We start from the raw sequence: 20,870 nt of genomic DNA, 5'->3' as shown, positions 1-20,870 counted from the left end.
TCAAGGCTTTTCATGCATATTGTACCTCAATTGCATACAAGTTCTTGGCTAGCACACCAATCTGTTTCATATTTCCCTCTGTCACGAAATGTTTTCGAAAAAGTGCTGATTTTAAATCAGCGATATCTCCCTCATCTGAAATCCGATTCAGCTGATTTTTTTTTTTAATTTGGGTCCTTTTCCACAAGGAATCCAAATCTGCTATTTTTTTAAAAAAAATTGCACAAAATGTTTCAGATCTGCTCGGAAAACTCGCGGCCCAAAACTCAAAACTTCAAACTTCTCCCTTTAGAGTATATTGTTCTTTTCTTTGATCACCTTTGCTCCGATAAACTTGGCTTTGATACCATCTAGAAATTCCCACTGTAGATCAATAGATTATGCAATATAGTAACGCAAAATACAAGATCTACTTCTACAACAAACTTTTCGGAAGCTTAATCGAATGAGCAAGAACAATAGAACACATATAACTGATAAAGAGAAAGCAATCACACATGAAAACAGAAGAATACTCTGGGGAAAGCCTCAGCCTAAAACCGCGATCTCTGTATTATCATACAAGTGGAAATATGTCCAGATTACACAAAGCATTAGCTCACAAGCTATCTTGCTCTCAGTACAATCCCTCTGTTGCTCATAGACAGTCAATGGGTTCTCACAAACCTTTTCCTATACCATCCAAGCCTCCTATTTCCTTGCGTGGTTTCTCCTAGGTCATTAAGCTACCACCTATGTGTAACAATCCCTCACACATTGCTCTGACCTCTAAAATAACTGCACAAACCTGAAGGAGATAAATCCTTCTCCATGGATGAGTTTCCTTTATAGGAAAAATCCATCCAACTAATAGTACACTATCCCTCCTCTGATCTCAACTAGGTATTTCTGTGAACTAACATGACTGAATTATTTATGAGAGAATATTCAATTATTTGAAGTGTAGCAGTTATATGCAAGCATGCATTAACTAACTGAACTCACAATTAATTCAACGAATTGTTTGAATTAATCTAACTGGACTTGACTAAGTTAACTAAGCCAACTAATTACAACTCAATATTACAACTCATTCTTATCCCTTTAACTAATGGATAAATTCCTCAATCAATGGAGAATGTGGAAGCTTAATCGAATGGATCAAGATCAACTGAACACATATAACTGATAAGAAGGAATCAATCACACATAACACAGAAGAAATAAACCAGGGAAAGCCTTAGCCTAAAACCCCAACTATGTATTATCATACAAGTGGAAATATAATCGGATTACAAAAAGAATCAACTCACAAGCTATCTTGCTCTCTCTACAATCCCTCTGCTGCTCATAGACAGTCAAAGGCCTCTCTCAAACCTTCTCCTCTACCCTCCAAGCCTCCTATTTTTTTGTGCAATTTTCTTTGGGGTCGAGTGCTATCACTTGTGTGAATTGGCCTCTTTACACACTCACTAACCTCTGATCCAACTGCACAATCCCAAAGGAGATAAATCCTTCTCCATGGATGAGCTTCCTTTATAGGAAAAATCCATCCAAATGATAGTACATTTTCCCTCCTCTGATCTCAACTGGGTCTCTTTCTGAACTGACATGCATGAGTTATTCACGAGAGAATATTCAGTTATCTGAAGTGCAACAGTTATATGCAAGCATGAATTAACTAACTAAACTCACATTAATTTAAACAAACTCTTTAAATCAATCTAACTGGACTTGACTCAGTTTAACTGAGCCAACTAATTACAACTCAAATTAGAACTCATCCTTATCTCTTTAACTGATGGATAAGTCCCTCAATCAATGGAGAAACTATTGCATGTCCTCACATAGACTTCATGTTTAATTTTTCACAACTAATTAACTCACTGTGAATTAATTAATTTATTTTACAAACAGCTGTTAAGATCAAATTTGAATTTTACTTCTCAATTTTAGTCCAGGGACTAACTAAAATTGGAATCCATCCCGAAATGCTATTTATAGCATTTCTATTTTTAGCACTTCCATTTTTCATTCCTTGTTGCTATGTCCAACACTAGTACCCGAATTGCTATTTATAGCAGTGCTATTTTTAGCACTTCTATTTCTAACATTTATTGTTGCTATTTTCAACATTCCCATCACTCTTGAACTTCCCTCATGACTCTTAGACTTCTAATGTGACCTTTGGACATCTATATGACTTTTGGATGTTTCTATGTGACTCTTTTTTCCATTTGTGACTCTTGGACTTCCACATATTTGAATTTACAATATTTCCCAAAATTGCATCATCACATTCCATATCATCATGTGACGGAAACATGACAAGTCATTAACGTTCATGACTTGGAACCATAGTGACTTGTACATAGAGTTATTTAAGAAGTGATGACATTGCCACTATGTATTCAATACTTGTAATACATTTATTTATTGTGATTGTGTCCTACCCTCCAAAAGGTCTTAAGAGATAATGGAGTCTTCATTAGTCACTTTCATCATCGGAATCCATTGTTCTTTCAATTGTCACAACATGGTACCTTTCTACCTTGTTTCTTCAAGATTATTCCTTGAGAATCCTTTCTTGATATATATCCTCATACAAATTTTCCATGTGTTATTGAGCATCTGTAGGTATAGATCACTCATGGCAAGAAAACATTAGCCCAAAAATATCCTATTCTATCATGCTCCATGCAAAGTTTATAAATGTGGATCAATGGTACACAAGGGGAAGAGAATGAGACCTTCTAGGTGTAGTGCGCACTTACATGAGACAAAGGGCTTTTTTACTCACTGATATTATGCCATGCATAACATTTGAAGGAGGAGGTGGAAATGTGGGTGCAGGTCATAGGTGTAAGAGGCAAGGAAACAAGACTATCCACTAAAATTGTGCCATGCACTAGGGAGGAAGGCCAGGGCCACAAGGAGGGTGCATGTCATAGTTTCAAGGCACAAGGGAGGAATCACTGCCCACTAGAAGTTTGCAGTGCACCACACTGGTAGACAGAGGTTAGACTGTTGCAGTGATGGACAACAAGTAACAAGAAAGAGGTTCTGTTGACTAGAAATGTGTAGTTCACAAGAGAGGGAGAGAGGGACCATCTGGGCATAGGGCATAGTTCTAACTGAGAATTAGGGTCTCCACTAAACCTTTGAAGTGTGTAGTGCAGTCTTCGTAGCCTAGAGGGAAGGCTTGTAGGGTCAGAAAAATGGCTAAGTAAAAGGGTGTAACATGGAAAAACATAATGAGTTACAGGTGTAATCAAGCATAATAAATCTCGACTCCTCAAAAAAACTTATATAGGATCCAAGAATAATAAATATACATAAAAAATCTAGTTCACGAACATCCTCCAAGTGTAATAAATAAATTATGTGCGGTTGCGACACATAAGTGTTTTTTGTGGCTAGAAGGTGTACTATTACTTCAAAGTGCATTATAGATGTTATTGACGATGTTATGACACTTAAAAAGTAACATGGACAATTTTAACATGTGTAGAAACATAAAAAGACACTTGAAACCAAAAGAAACACTTCACATACTAGAAGGTAGGCTCCAAAATTTGAACATAGCAAAATTTTGGAGGGTGTTGCAATAGCGACAGCACTTGGTGACACACTAGGAAAATTTTAGCTTCTTTATCTAGGGCTAGCCTTCCGAGAAGAATTAGCCTTTTAATATGTATTTATTTATCAAGGGGATTCCCTTGGCTTCCCCATTTAACTCGATTATGAATGTAGTACCCACCATTCCCTTTCTTGGTTTAACACACAACAAATCTTGCCATTTCACAATTTTTTCAATCTAGGAGAAGGGTAATATATAGTTGCGAGTTAAAGATAATAAAAGTATTAGTTTTATCTCTATTGTTTCTCCACTATTAGTAGGCCTATTCAGTACCCCAACATAGTCACTACAGGAACATAAGCATCGCTTCACTTCTAGCGGACCTATCCAGTACCTCGAAGAAGTTACTTGTCTCACGTCTCTATGTAGGAAGCCTTTCTCTTCTTCACCCTTTATTTATTTTATTTAGATAATTGTTCTTAGGAATTTATTATTTCCTTGGGGATAAAGAGGGATTCTAAATTATTGAGAGAAGAAGGGGTTGTTCCTTCAGACATAGTTATATATATGTCTGATATTGATTTGTTCACTATTTATTTTCCCCTTTCCCTTCTTTACTTGGTTGGATTAGCAAGTAAAACATCGAGTAAATTCAACACCAAGTTAAGGAATAGGGATGATAGAGATAAATGTGGGTGTCACGGTTCTACTAAAATATTTCCTCTTGAATGTACTGTATTATTTTTGTGGAAATTACTTAAACATAAGGTATTTTCCCAAACAAAGAAGAAGAACTAACATATATCCAAGAATTGTGGTTATCACAATCCTTGTTCATTTCGCCACATATTCTTTTCGATCCATACATGCACTCTCAAAAATTGTCTCATTTATGTATAATAACCAATACAAAGGAAAAGGAAAAATATATGACCAGAATGAACACCATGAGACTAGAAAAGAAAATTGTACAAAGAAAGGAACACAATCCAAGGTTGTTACTAGTAGTAGTCTTGAGATCTCGACCATTGATGGGAAGAGGATCCGTCCTCCCATCCAAATATTTCAATATATAAGAATGTGTTAATGGTTTTGGCTACCGCCAACATGTAGGGGATCTCCCCAATGTGAGGTCCCAATTAGAATTCACACCATTTGGTGTAGGAGTCTCATTCGGCTATATGGTCCAGCCACCATTGCAAAGGTTTTAGAGATACACCTTCGTTATAACACATGCACAAGAGATCACAAACACCACTTTGGGGCAGCAAGTAGGTAATATTTTTATGACATTGTATGTAGAATGCATAGGAAACTTCCACGGCTAGTAAAGGGGAAAACGAGCCTATGATCAGGGAAGTAAGAGTACACTCCTAAGGGAGACCTGTGACAGGAAGAGAAAGGCTTCTTGATTTACGTACAAATTAGTTCAAAAGATAAACAACAATTGTAAAACTATAACAACACTCGTTCAAAAATATCCATATCTAAGTAACGAAATAGTTCATTAGTCTTATCATGTATTATTCTAGCATATACCACAAACATAACAAAACTAGTCTTACTATATCCAAAATACACGCATGAAGAAGTGCTAGATCAAGGAGCTTCTGATTATCAATGAAATATTCCAAGTACATTATTACATAGGTGAAACAATAGATCCAGTAGTATAACATGAAGCGACAACTTTCTTCTCCAAAGAATGATTTATCTCCTATGTAATTCAAATCCAAGGCAAGACTATAAGAATCCAAGCACTTTACTTGGGTTTTGAGGAGTTATTTATAATAAATTAAAATGACTTTTAAATTTCCTCATGACTCTTTAAATTTCACACGTGTATTTTCATCTTCTACACATGTCTCTTGGATTTCATTACATAAAAATTATTACAAAGACAAAATACACACAAGACAGTGGCTATATGAGATAAAACTGCTAATAGGACAAAGAAGTTTTCACAAGGACAAGTCGTTTTCTTCTTCATGGAGGTCATTTGTAATGTATGTATTACATGCTCTGAATTCCATATCAATTACTTTTCTCTAAACTAGCAGGTACCCTACAAACTACATGTTCACCTCCAGTGCTTCCATCATTATAGATTTGGAGCTTGATTGCACACTATTCCACATCCACGATAATTTCAGGTGATCGTTGGTTGGTGCAATGGAATATTTTAGAATAATATATTTAATGATCTCTAGGCCTTCTTGTGCTGATGTTTGCTTTATTTTCTCGATGTATTGTCTCACTTCCTAAAAGATGATTTCCCTGGCTCTTATCTCTCCAACTGTTCCTACTAAAGTCATCCTGTGATTTTGTGCTAGAGACTCTAAATCATTATGCGTTTGATTATAGGCAGCAATAGTGTTATTCAACTTATCTCCAAGACATATATAATTTTGACGGTGGATTTTTGGTGGTACTCTATCTATCTTTGTGACAATCAAGTCCTTTCTAACCAACTGTTACATAACATTTGGATATTTGGTATTCCATTCCTGGACTTGATCAATATCTTTGTTTTCTGCCACTAGGAGTTTTAGGAATTTTGGTCATTTATTTTATATAACAAAAATGGGCACAACTACTTCATGTATAAGTATCATTCTTATATACAGTTGTGCCATAGTATCATTCATTGGACCCAATTTCTCCTATATGGTTGACTGCTATTATGTTGTATTAAATTTGTGCTATGATAGTTGTTGATTTTCTCCAGTGAGATGTTCCACTTATTTCTTTACTATATCTAAATCTCTCCTCGATCGTGCATTCTCATTCAACAAATACTCTGAGTTATCCTACGTTGTTGTGCAACAACAACATTAGCTTCCATGATTTCTTGGGGATCCCTTCTAGTGTTAGCAATTATCACCTTTTATGTGGATACAAAGATCATATTTTGAGGATCATTTGGGAAGTATCTTCGCCTTCGTTTCACAATCCTTTTCTTCAGCTGATCAAATGTGACATTACATACATCCATGACTTGGTCCTTTGGTGGAGGTGTGATTCCCATTTCACAAAATGGGATATGGCCACCCGTGAGAGGAGGTTCTACCCGAGAACTTGGTTCATCATCTATGGGTTGGATAGTATCATCTTCCTCCAATTCTTCCTCAATTTCTTGAATCAATTGTTCTTCCTCTGACCTCTGTCTTACTTCCTCCTCATATGACTACCTTTTCTTATGTTCTTCCACTCTCCTTCCTTCCTCCTCTTCATCCTATTTCTTTCTGGGAAATTCATCTTGTTTCATCTTCTCCTCTTCATCCTGTTGCATCTTTTCCTTTAATTTTTCCTTATCTTGTTTATCTTCAAAAGCACCGTTATTCAACAGGTCATATTTCCATTTCCTTCTACTCTCTTCCATTGAATCATGCTTGATCCTTTTCCTAAGAGCTATAATATTTTCTTGAAAAACTATTTCTATGGCTTCCTGTTCTTGTAAATCTCAAGCTAGTGAAACTTGGAGGGAACTAAATTCAATTCCTAGACATGTTCTTCTTACTGCATTATACAATTTCTTCACCTTTTCATATTTTGCAGTATTCATTGATTAATATCCCCAACCAAATCCAATCCTATCACAATGTTTCTTGCACACTCTCCTCGGATCATATATGTGAGAGTCCTTGACTGCAAAGTACAAGTGGTCCAACTCTTACATTTCTCCATTTTTTTGGCTTATGGCTCTTCAACACATACAATCCAATCCTCAAAGGAAAAGTCGGTTAAGGAGATTTATTGCACCTATGAAGAACTCATGACAACCCTTTATCCAACTAATAAGCTAATTCTTTCAACATCACCACCTTATTAGTCACATATTGCGAGAGAAGCTGAGGCGAAATATGACATCCAAATCATCTAATATAGATACCTTTTGGCATAGAAAACCAATTTGTGATATCATGAAATGACCCCTTTACCTGATCATTCAAGCAAGGAGAATCAATCTCATATATCATCTAAAATATGACTGCAAAGAAATGCTCTTCCAATATTTCATATACCCCTCTAAAACTCAAATCTGATAACACCCTAAAGTGTAATTAAACTAGAAACTTTTCCTATGGGTTCCAATTCCAATACATTCCCTCAAATGCATATCGTGCATAGATCCCATCCAACAGAAATGTTGACATGTAAAACTTTGGTGCCTGGTTTGTCCTTAAATATCATTTAGCCTTCCCAACATGGAACTATAATTCAAAAGAAAATATATCTATCCAATTGAAGATTTTTCCATGGGTAACCACCATGTTAAGAATAATATCCATTTCTCTTCAAATAATTTAGTGTTATTTTTCCCATGCATCCTACAACACATGGAAATAAGGTACTGATAGACATCCCTTAGAGTCCTATTCAGGTAAACTCTAGATGGGAAATGTTAGAACTTGGTAGGCTATTGACACCAAGATTTGATGATGTCACTTATGTTGATATAAACTAGTCTAGTTTAAAAGTTGTTATTGGCAACTCTTTGGCCTTTAGCATCTTATAATAACTCCACATGTCTTCTCCATAATAGATGGAGAGTTCAACACTGCTTCAACTAAGAAGCACGAGATCTAAATCATCCATGTGTGTGAGTCCATTCAGTTACCTTTGCATAAGGAATAATTGGGAACCCACATGAAATCCTGTGTATCTTTCACCATTTAATGTTAATGTGTACTTCCAAATATTCCAAACTTTCATAGAAATGTTTCTACATGAATGTGTCTTTGATGTCTTTCCACATGACCTTAGTGGATTTATGTATAAATCACTATGTATCTGTAAGAATAGGAAAGTTGGTCTTTGTAACTTCTATTTTTTCTTCAGTGCTTCTTTAAATGCCTCTTGATGTGTAGCAGGAAGCATCATTTCAATAGATGATGAAAGAGTAATGAGACTAGTAGCTTGAACACATGTACATCAAAGCACACTCATAGCGACAAATATTAAATTCATGAAATTTTGTAACTATTACAAGTAATAACTTAGTAGAACATATTCATAAATCCAACTAATTTAGTTGAGAGTATATGCCTATCAATGATGGGACATGGTCACTTTTACAATAAATAAATCTCCATGAAAACAAGGAGGGTGCATTGTTAGAGCGTGAAGGGAATTTCAAGGATCACTAAAGGCTTCAAGCTACACTCATGTGCTCAATCACAAGATATATATCATCAAGGGAATAGCGTACATTGTCAAATCATGAAGGGAGATTGCCTGTGAGTTCAAGGTGCACTCGTACTCAAAGAGGCTAAGAGGGTGCAATGGCACACTCTGAAGGGATGAAGGGGTCAGGCTTCATGACTTCAAGGTTAAATAATGTTCTCGAGAGGAAAAGGAGGGCAGAAGGATGCATGATGAAGAGAAAAAGGTGAAGACACTCATGTTTTCAGGGTGTGCTCATGATCTTAAGGAAGGTGTAGTTCTTCTTGCCAGAGGAGTGCGCTCTTAAGGAAAAATTGTCTTTCTCGGTGCAATTTTTTGTGATAGTTAGGTCTTTGCTTCTAGAAGTGTGATTTATCTTGGAATGGATCAAGAACAAGTTCAAAAATAAGATATGATGATATAAATGTCGAGAGGAAAGATCTACAAATTTTTATAGATTATGTCACATTCATGACTAGAATATGGATTGTTAAGGAATGTGAAAAGTCACAATATGCGACATAAATTTGACACTTGTACAAGAAAGAATCAACTGAAGTGCTAGTACATAAACTGAAAAGAAGTAAAATTATAACAAGGAAATAAAGATTGGAAACAACAACATAAAAGGAAAGCAATAAAATTGACATGAAAAACTTACTTGTAATGAAGATTAACAAAGAATTCCTTGATCCAAAGATTTGCGGTCAAACCAAACATGAGTGATTGTGAGAATGAATAATTACATGGGTTTATTATAAAGAAATTACATGTAAATCCATTCCATTCATGCTCTCCACTTGTTGATAGATAGATGAATTAGTTAAGAGGAGGGAAGTGGGCTCCTATTTTCTAGGAGTGTGCTCACATGCAACAAGAAAAGTGCATACATGAGTTTGAAAGGGCGAAAGTCTTTGTATCAAAAGAGTGTGATCAAGTGAGGGCATTGGTTGAGCATGAAGGAGTGAGATTCGCTAGGGTGCATTTTTTCATCCCAAAGGAGTGCGCTCAACAAGGAAGCAACTCTTTTTCATCTTGAAGCGCACTTTTGCTTAAGAAATTTATTTCTTTTCTTTTTTATGTTTTTTCATGGTGAATAAAGAAAGTTTCTAAATCAATAAAAGCTATGAATTCACCTATATTTTCAATCCAAGGGATCAAAAATATGGTAAATAATGAAAGTGCTCAAAATATCTCAAATCTAGTGCTAAATCATAGATGTTCTCATTTTCAATCCAATGATGCTTGAATTTCTTCAATCTGACACCATATGAGGAATTTATTATGTTTTGACGTTTTTGGAAAACAAAAAAAAGTCAAAGTGTAGGGTGGATTGTGCAGGTATAAGTGCGACGTGGTAGTTCATACACTTACATGTTGTTGACATTAGCAGGATGACTGTGATGTATGAATCAATAGGCGGGCCAATCCTGTGAGGACACATGGTGCGTTGGTATTGGTTTGAAGGATCATGAGATGATCCAATCCTGAGAAACCATGTGGGCCAATCAGAGGGTGCCATGTGTCCCAATGAGAGGCCACCACGTGGCCTTTATAAAGGTGCCAAAAACGTGTTTTTTCGAACAAGAAGCTCCACATGGTTTGACCCCATTACTTCCCACTCACGAGTTCAATGCCTAACCAACTGGACTATCATGCCACTTAATAATACGAGGTGACCATATTATATTGATTGTATGTGAGTGTGGAAATTGGGAAGAGCACTAGGAAGGTGAGCATGCTCAACCAGTCTAGCCACAAGTCACATGGAGGTCAGGGAACTGAAGGCAGAGTCTGGCAAGAGCAACAAGAAAGGACCCAACCCTTGGATTTTTGTATGGCACCATTAGAGGAATTTTGAGGTCTAAAATGGGCCTCCTAAGAAAAATGTACAATGAAATAAACTTTATAAGAACTAATAGGGTTGAAGGTTTTGATGTCAACCATGGGGGATGATTCACCATTTTTTGAGTAAAAAGGTAAAAAGATTAAAAAATGATAAAATAATTAAACTACTTTTTCAACTCATATTTTCAACTTATCTTCCTAATACTTACTCAAATTGCAAGAAAGAGTACTCATTGGATTCAAAATTTAATTCCTCATCAAAGGGGTATCCATGTTGCATATATTCGATGGACCCTACTACATAGAAAATGAGAAATACATGAAAATCGTGATTGCAATCATGATTTTCATGTATTTCTCATTTTTCATGTAGCAGGGTCCATCGAAAGTATGCAACATGGGTACTTCTTGGATGAGGAATCAAATTCTTCATCCAATGAGTGTTTCCGTTTGAAATTTGAGTAAACCCATAGGGACATAAGTTTAAAGTACGAGTTGAGAAAATAGTTTTTTCTTTTTTCCTTCTAAAATTTGATGATGTAATCTAATATTATTTTATTATTCCACTATTATTTTATAATTTCCTTAGGAGGCCCATTTTAGACCTCAAAACTCCCCTAATGCATGACCACAAGCAAAGAACATGGGGAAAGGGCACGTTGCACCCTACCCTCGCCCAAGTCCCAAGACATATGTCATCATCAGAATCAAGAGTGGAGCCAACGAGAGCACATCGGCTATGGCCTATAGCCCTTGGTCCTATGTGGTCATACAACCAAGCATGATATTTGGAGGGGGCTTCAGCCTTGTATTATATATATAATAATAATAATAATAAAATCAATGTATCCTCTACCACCAATTGTGGATTGAACCCCCCGACCTATGAGGAAGTTAAATAGAGTGACTAACAAGTTGCGAAAAAGGAGGTTTTGTTGAATTCTTTGCAAAGAAGAGGGATTTTGTAGAGAATTTTGCAGACTATTTGGAAAAAGGGTCATAAATGGCTCATTTTCCATCCTCTTTTAGCTTAATAATAGCCTAGACATGGGTTCTTGGGAAATCTGGACACAATGGAAGTGTTATTTTTTTAGACTAAAGTTTATATATTTATTTATTGAGAATTTTAGAATATAATAAAAAATTCCACCATCGGAAGTTGGATCTGGAGGCATAGCCGAGGAGGGGTGAACTCTGTTATCAATTTGTTGGGTTTGATTCTGCATGTTTGTCCATTTGTAATTGTTAAAATTCTACAAAATTTACTTAAGTTTGTGTACTTCTGAAATCATGATCCATTTCCTAAAATACATGAACTAGATTGAAAATTATTTCATGACACATTCAATTTTTAATTTTATATCTGTTTGGTATCTGAGCATGGTTTCTGTGAAGGTTTGACAAAATTTGCAAGATTTTTGAATGCTTACAAGGTCTAAATTGAGAAGATGAGAAGGAACACTTGAAGAACCTAACCCTTGAATCGGCTCAAGGAGATCGCAAAATCCACAAGTTATGGAACATGAAGAAGGAAAAGGACAAGAGTTGATGTGTGAGGATGACAGAACTTTTAGAAAAACTTTATTTGATATGATTGAGACGTTGAAAGTGTTGTATAATGAGAGAACAACATAGTTGCGAGGAGAAAGTTCAAATCCACCAAAAGGTGATGGTGGTAATGGAAGCAAGCCTCCACCTCCTCCTCCTCCTTCACCTCCATATTCATATCATTCCTTGCCTCCTTCACATAGACCTACTCCTCCTACATCTCCAAGAGGACTTGCTAAGTCTCCTTTGATTAAGATTGATGTCAAGTTTAAATTGTCAATGTATAATGGATAAGTAAATGATAAAAAATTCGATACTTGGGTTTGTCAAATTGAAGTCTACTGTAGGATTCAAAATATTGATGATGATGTTATAAATATTTAGCTTGGTTCTCTTTGCTTGCAAGTTGCAACCCTCTTATGGTGGGAGGCTATAACTCAAGAAAATTTGAATAAAAATGGTAAAATTATATCTTCTTGCAATGATTTTACAGCATCATTAAGAAGGAAATTTATCCATTAGCTTACATGCAAAAATAAATTATGGATTGCAAAATTTTTAGACAAGCTAAAAGTCAAAGTGTCCAAAGTTGCACAATAGAATTTAGAAAAAGATCATTAATCTTGGGTGTTTATTTTACCTCACAAGATACTCTACTTAAGTATATAGGTGGATTACATATTTATTTGAGACATACTATACTTATGTTTAATCCCACCAATCTATATGAAGTATGTGTTTAGGAAACTCATTTAGAATCAAGAGGCAAGAATGTTCCTCAAGAATCCAGCAATAAACCCTTTAAATCTAGAGATAAAGGCAAAGGTAAGGATTCATGCTACTCTTAAGAAAGATGAAGAGAAAATTACTTTATTTCTTTAATTAGTTGGATAGAACTACTTCTTGCTATGTTATTGAAAATAAATGCTTTAGATTTCAAATTCATTTTTGGTGTATGATTATATTGGTTTGGATTTAGAAATATTGTTAAATGTTTTATGTTATGCTCATTTACAACCAAGTCAAGCTATCTTGCAGGGTTAATCAGGAATGGGTTATGAAAATGGAAATTGCATAAGGACAGACATTTTATATCCTTGAAATGATAGCTTCATTCCAGTATAAAGTAGTAATGAATCTTTCATAACTCATGCCATAATGTTAGAATTATTTCACTATTGTGGCCTAGATCATTATTCTTATGAAATTCCTTTGTTTGGATTTGTAGATTTTTGTAAGTAGACGTATGTTAACCATTTAGTAGGCATTTATTTTCATACATTGACTTGAACAAGAAATGGGTCTTGGAACTGTTTCCGTGACCTATTATCCTTATCTTATACCATTTTCAACTTTGTCCCTTATCCCTTTCATATTACTTTGATCTTGATTGAGAGAAGGATTAATCCTTCTTTTCAATAATATAGGAGTAGGATTAATATTTGTTTTCTATACATTAGAATAGAACCACATTTAATTTTAATTATCCCCTGCATAGGGGAATACATCTTGGTTCTCAGTGGTGATATTGTAATGTACCTCTTGAGCCTATCCTGAACAATTATCTGCTAGACTCCATTTTCTTCATTTACAGTTAATATTTAACCGTTGTCAACAATATCATTATATACACACAATTTTTCATAAAATTGTTCTCATATTCGTATCACTTGCATAACGTCAAAAGTGGTTTCATGATGTGAATCTATCTATGTTCATCGACAAAAATTGTATGTCCGATCAATTATTAAGCATAGTTCACAATTGGAGAAAGGATTTAAATCTATCATCCTTACTCTTTGATTTTCCTGTGAAGAATCTCTCACAACATTCAACCTATAAAATTCTTTGGTTAACCCGCCCAATCATTAATTGATTTCTTATCTTAAGTCTATTGTGGTTGGCTTTCCCATGCATCACTACCATAGTATTACCGACATAGTGAAAGTGTTGCTGACTCATCCTTTATTTCACATGCATATCTAGCTAGTCTAGTCTCCATGGATGTAATCTTTATGACATGCATGGAATAGATGACCTGAATCATCGACTTACATAATTATATGCATTATCTCCTATAGTTCTGCATGCACAAATATCTCCTACCCGTAACTATCTCAACGCAAATAAAGAGGACTGCATATTGAGTATTAATGAAACATTAACATAACTGCAATGTAGATATCATTGTCCAAGTCCTATGGCATAGTCAGAGAAACACTGGCATATATCTTATGTGCAACAAGGCCACCATAGATTCCAATCATTCCATAATACAAATAAATTGCACAGGAACCTTAGGCTAGATAGTTTCAAGCACTAGAACAAAGCTATATATTTGAAGTATTTCATGCATCAAGTTAACACATAAGCCATATCCATTGCTACATAAAATTCGCATAATATATTCCTCCACTAATTTTAACTTGGACTACATTAATAATCCATAATTTCCACATGCATCCACATTAAATTATCTCGTAAATCCATTAACATAGATAATCTATAACAGTTACATGCAATTCCTTTCATCATTCATATAGTGAGGAAACTCATACAAATTATTTCATAAGCTAGCTGAATTTTATAGTAGAGAGGGTGAGAAACCAACATACAGAACATCACCACAAATCAATCCAACTAGAACAGTAAAGAGAGGAAGAACATTATTTGGAGAGTGGAGTACCACCACCCAACAATGAATCACCTTTGATTTCCCCCGAGCCAAGGTTCTTTCCATGGATCAACTGCCCCAGTTGATCTATTCAATGGGTATTTATTACACTCTTTTATGATATGGTTTCCATTAGCAGCGTCCCTCTTTTATGGATCTTTTTATCCATTTTCCTAAGCCTTTCTTGGAAAAGCTTGCTTTTATCTCTAGCGAGGCTTTTCCTCATAAAAGGTTTCCTTTTTTCTTGATGGATATTTATCTCCAATCCGTCAGATGGATATTTATCTACAATCCATCCATCTTGATCTAGAATCACATCTAGAAGCTTTATCATGAAATATTTATCATATCCCATTCCTCAATGGGATTTAGCAATAATATCATCTCTTGGTGTCTCACATTTCCATGTGATCGATTTATTAATTATTTAATAATTCAATTTCTTTTCATATTACACATCATACCTAGCTTTCCTCATCTTAGGTTTGTAATAATTTGACCCGAAAGGGAGGGGTGTTACATACTCTCCCCTTAAATTATACACCCTCCTCAGTGTATTACTGCATCCTCGTTCACAGGTAGTTGTCTCTGAATCCAAAAATTCTATGGCCTTGCCATATGTTGCAAATATACCGATATATATATTGGTTACAAGGAGTTCTCCTAGCACATCTCCTTCCATAACTACCTATCACATTGGTTTCAAACAATTTCGTAAAAAAATTGGATGAGGAAATTCAACTCTGTTTACCATAATTAATATCATAATTTGATACACAATACTACTAAGTAGGTACAGCTTATATTTCCCATTATTCTTTTTATTTAAAGAATGCATGCTCTCCTCCTGCATTTTTCCAAGCCTTTGTGTTCTTGCCGAACACTTGCTTCCTACAGTTTATCTGCACACAACAAGTCAACTAGCATATTTTCCAAATCAATATGCATAAAATATAATAACAAGTTAGCTCACACATAACCATCACAATCATATGTATCCATCAACATCATACATGCATATAACTAAAAATATACCACAGTTACTTATCATTTAGGCACTTCATGCTTCCTTCTTTTGTACACACTCCACATTAGTTGTTGTGCCACACAACCTCCGAGTGTATTGATGCATTCTTGCACATAGTGTATACTACAGACACACCACTAAACATGCTATATTTATGCAATGCATGTATTCATACTGGTATCATATATATCATTTCTACATAGGACTATATGTACTATTGGCACATCATACCAATGTTCATAGTATCTCTTGCATGACATATACTTCATTCACATGTTTCCAACCATGTTAGTATTATGCCAGAACTTCCTTAATGTATTTCTATTACATTTAGTTAGGAAAAACAATTTGTGCTCAGTTTATAAGGAATTTCATGGACCCGTTCCATTCCTGCAACCCGTGAAAATTTTTTATGTCATACTATCCACATGTTATCTTTAGAAATGATTTTCTTGGGTCATGTGGTTGCAAAACAATATCAACATAATAGTATCATAAAAGTAATCATGCATACTATACATTTAGCATACCCATATATTTTCTTTTGGGATTTACTTTGTGACATGTACAGGGTTTTGACAACAACAGAATAAACCTTTCACTTAACCATCAAGTAGACTATTAACTATCATACTCAGTATATCATAGTTATTTGAAGTCTAATAACCTTCTTGGCTTGTCTATAACCAAGAATAATTTGTTTGATTCTTAACAATTATTCCATACTTCAACAAATCATGTCATATGATTTACTATAGCTCTTTTTTTACTTTTTCCAACACCTTGTTGGTTATGATGAATTCAGTGTAGGTTTAGCCCTTATTATATAAATAGTATGAACTTGCATACATCTCCCATGTAGGAGTTGTAAATGAGCATTTTAATGCTTTAAATTCTATACCCTTTAAGTTTATATGTACTATGAGTACGATGTCAGTGTATTTACATGTTAACACCTCTTCTTTAACATTAAATCACCCTTAAACAAAGATATCAGTTATCAATTTTATTAACATTAATTTGTGGTTTTTGCAACAATAATTAGGCTACCATGAATTCTTCTAATAAATCAAACCCCATCATGTTCAATTTGCAAGTATTCCTTACTTGGTTAATTAGAACTTGTTGATCATTATTAATGCATTATGCCTTTTTTAATATGTATACAGTATGTTGTATTACATCTATGCACCCACTTCACAATCTCATCCCATGGATTGATATTTACTTTATGGCTCTTTCATATCTAAGTTAAGATATTACCTTACATAACTGGAATCCCTCAGGTTCCAACCTATGCATGTTTATTTACTTATGCATAATGTCCTGATAAGGTTTTCTTTCCTCAAACAATCTATAATTCGAACCTTTTCTTACTAAAATGAGTCATCTATTGTCAAACCATATCCAAACTAATTTACATCATACTTGCATGTGTATTGATCAACATAGCCACATTAAATTTGAAGAACAACTTTAAGGTAAAAAGACATGTCTTTCACATCCCCTATCCCTTCTTGGGTTCTTTTAAGAATAACTTAATTTCCTTAAGTTATGTTCTTAACTAGAAAATGTACAACTGATCATTTGATTTTGAATATGGTTAGAATAAGGTGATGACTTAATTTACCTCCATGAGTTTGTATTTTATTAAACTCATAAATCTCATATTATCATTATGAGTAAAATGATATGATGGTCATATCATTAGGTCCACCAATCACTATTACTTATTGAATTAATCAGTTTTGATCATGTTCCAGTATAGTTGTCCCATGATTCTCTCTTCCCCCTCGCAATTTAGTTATCCAAAAACTTGAGCTTTTTAACATAAGTGTAAAAGTTAATTTCTACTTGCTCATATATATGGATACTCATTCAAAATTCATTTAATGGTTTTTTTTAAAAGAGATATAGTGTAATATTTGACATCGATGGTATCTAACCACATATGTTTCCCACATGCATGGCAAATTTCCCTTGTTGGTTCTGTCATAGTTTAGTTTGAGAGAATTGTGATTCCTTCACACATGAAGGCATGTCCATGTAGCTCATTGCATCCCCACAATGATTCCTACATGCAAGTCATACATGTAATGTACATTTCAAGTAATCCTATTCTTTTTATAAATGCATTATTTGTTATCAAGATTTAATATGCATTAAAATGATGTCCATGTTTTTCAATCGATTAATTGCCCTGCTCTTCTATGAATATTTGCCATATGAAAAGTATGAGGAGACATAATAAAAGTAGCTTATTATCACTAATAAACATGTTATTTTCCCACTTTAACACTGCTTCATGCATGAAACATACCAGAGTAACTCCTGGTAACCATATACTAGATTTTCTCCCCCCATTAAATCATCTCCTTATCAATATATCATCAAAGACAATTTTGTTGATGGGTCTATATGATAGCAACAATAAGTTAAAAAATATAATTCAATAAATCATGAAAACATTCTAATAGCCATATACCCTTATTATAATCACATCAGTGATTCTATATTTATATTTCAGTCCTCCATAAACACCCATGTCATGATCACAAGTCTCAGCCAATTAATTTTTTGGATCATAGTAATTTATGCAAGAAAAGGTCATTAGTAAGAGCCTCAATTCGAAAATCTAGCAGTAATAATTTCATGCACAGTAAATAAGCGAACTGTTCATCATAACCATCAGACTATGATGTCTAATTGGATTGTAATTGAGATCGACCCTTTTCCAGAGGTTTACCCAGTATCCAGCACAACTTCGAATCAAATTGCATTAACCGTATGTGAGAAAAATGTAGAGCAGCAAGTTCAAGATTTTGTATTACTATTTATGGTTCTCAAGTTGAGTAGTCTCTAACTAATAGGTCTCCTTTCTAAATTTTGATATCTTGGAGAGCACAAATGTGAAAAGTTCATCTTGCTATTTTGATTATTGTCTTTGGAGGGGATTCATTTGTGGAGAAATGTTCTACTTTTTATTTTGAGAGTTGACTTATCTGAGTTCATCCCAATAGAAGGTGAATTTTACCATGATGGGCTCTATATTTATTTACGTCACCTAAAAGAAAGGATACATCAAAAATGATAATTTCTTACTTGCCGTGGTTCACATGTATCAATGTACTCAAATGGGCACACTACCAAATTCATGGACTTAATTTAACCCTCTAAAATTCTTACTTGAATCATACTATGAAGAGTGATTTGGAGATTAGCGAACCACACAAGATTGTTGTGGTAAATGATTAATATGAGTAGCTTATATTGAAACCAAATGCTTGTCTATTAGTCAAAAAATTGGAAAAGGTACATAAAACACAAAGTTCCCTATATATAATCATATCATCTATATTGGATTTAATCAAAGTAAAGAAGACTATTGAGTCTTGCAACATCTGGTCAACCCAGGAGCAAAAATCAATGAAAAATGCATGATACGATATATCTACGAGGTACATATTAAACTTGGAGTTATTACTTAGGGCATATATGTTGTGGTTTTTCATTCAAAACTCTCTAAGTAATAATCCTAACAATAAAATTTTGAAGACATAATTATATCTCTGTCAACAATAAGAAAAGGAACCCTTAAATACAAAACAAGAATAGCTCCCACTGTTTCTATAATGAGGTTACATTAATTAGTAAATCTAGTCCATTGTTTCATAAAAGTGTCAACAAAAAAAATGCATCTCATTCTCGTGAAAGTTTAATGTTCCACTAACGTTCCATCTGGAAGAATTATTGACCAACTTCCACCTTAATTAATCCACCTAAAAGAGAATGTAGCAAAATATACATGTGAGTGAAAAATGTATATATTTCAAATGTTGGGTCGCCATTAAAAAAGTCCTATTTAAACTTAGCACATTACTTTCACCAATACTTCCCAAGACATGGTAAGAATGTGGGAAACTAATTCGTCGGTGCCAAATAAAATAAAAACAAATCCTTTTGCGTTATTCATGTGAGGCTAGTAGAACATCCAACATGCTGCCAAAAAAGGACTTTTACAGTAAATGACAAACAATGTTACGCCACAACAAAATATTCCATTAAATTGCAGTCGCAATAGAATTCCTGAAGAAACTGTTTGAAGCCAAGATGACTATTTTATTTTAGAATTCTTTTCCTTTATACATGTCTTCTTCATTTTTTCCAACGCTATCATTGAAACATAAGCTAGTGACATCAATATAAACACATTGATTCCCTTATCATAGGAATTTGTTGCTACAAAATAATTTGTACAAATGTGAGATTCCAACGGTGGATCAATTTTATGAATTATGAGCCATGATGTCTTATCTTTATCTAGCTTCAAAACAAATTTTTTCAACGCATAATACAATCAGCAGAAAAAATAAAGAAATATATATATATAATATATATATATATATCCAATTCCGATTCCGATTCTAATAGAATAAAAGGAATGAATACTCATGTCATCTTTGGCTCCATAGAATTGGTGACACGATCCTCCTTCTTTTACACTCACGATGCAGGGTAAGTAGTCTCCTACTTATAGGCTCTTAAACTCCTACAACAATCATACTGGCTCTCACAGCTAGAGAATGAGATAGTTCGTCCAAGGGTCGAGTTGGATTACTTATTTATGCACAACCTCAATGCATAGGAGGGTAAAACACTAGGTTGAATGTGAGGATAAGCATTATCATTTCTTCCTCTTTTATCTTTTCATGATTTTGTTTATTGCCGGGATAAGATAACGATGTATGAATAACTTAATATTAATAAGAGTGATGATGAGGATAATAATCATCTCAACCTAACGCCTTCAACCCAGTGAATTGGTACTTTCAGTCAACAAAGGAAACAATGAGCTACATATTTTCTGCGATCCCTCATGGAAACAATATCGTTTGCCTTTGTTGCCAACTCGCACCTCCAAACTTGTGATAAGGCACTGGAAAGGCAAAGTTTTAAGAAGAAGAAACAACAACAATCTGGATTTGGTGTTGTTGGTTACACAGTGACACACACTATCCATTAAACACGGTCTACAACCAATCTCATCA

The sequence above is a fragment of the Pinus tabuliformis genome, chromosome 3_1, assembly GCF_031772625.1.
Source record: "Pinus tabuliformis cultivar Carrire ecotype Pingquan chromosome 3_1, CPIR1, whole genome shotgun sequence".
Taxonomy (NCBI): Eukaryota; Viridiplantae; Streptophyta; class Pinopsida; order Pinales; family Pinaceae; genus Pinus; species Pinus tabuliformis.
Note: the sequence above shows the minus strand (reverse complement) of the source record.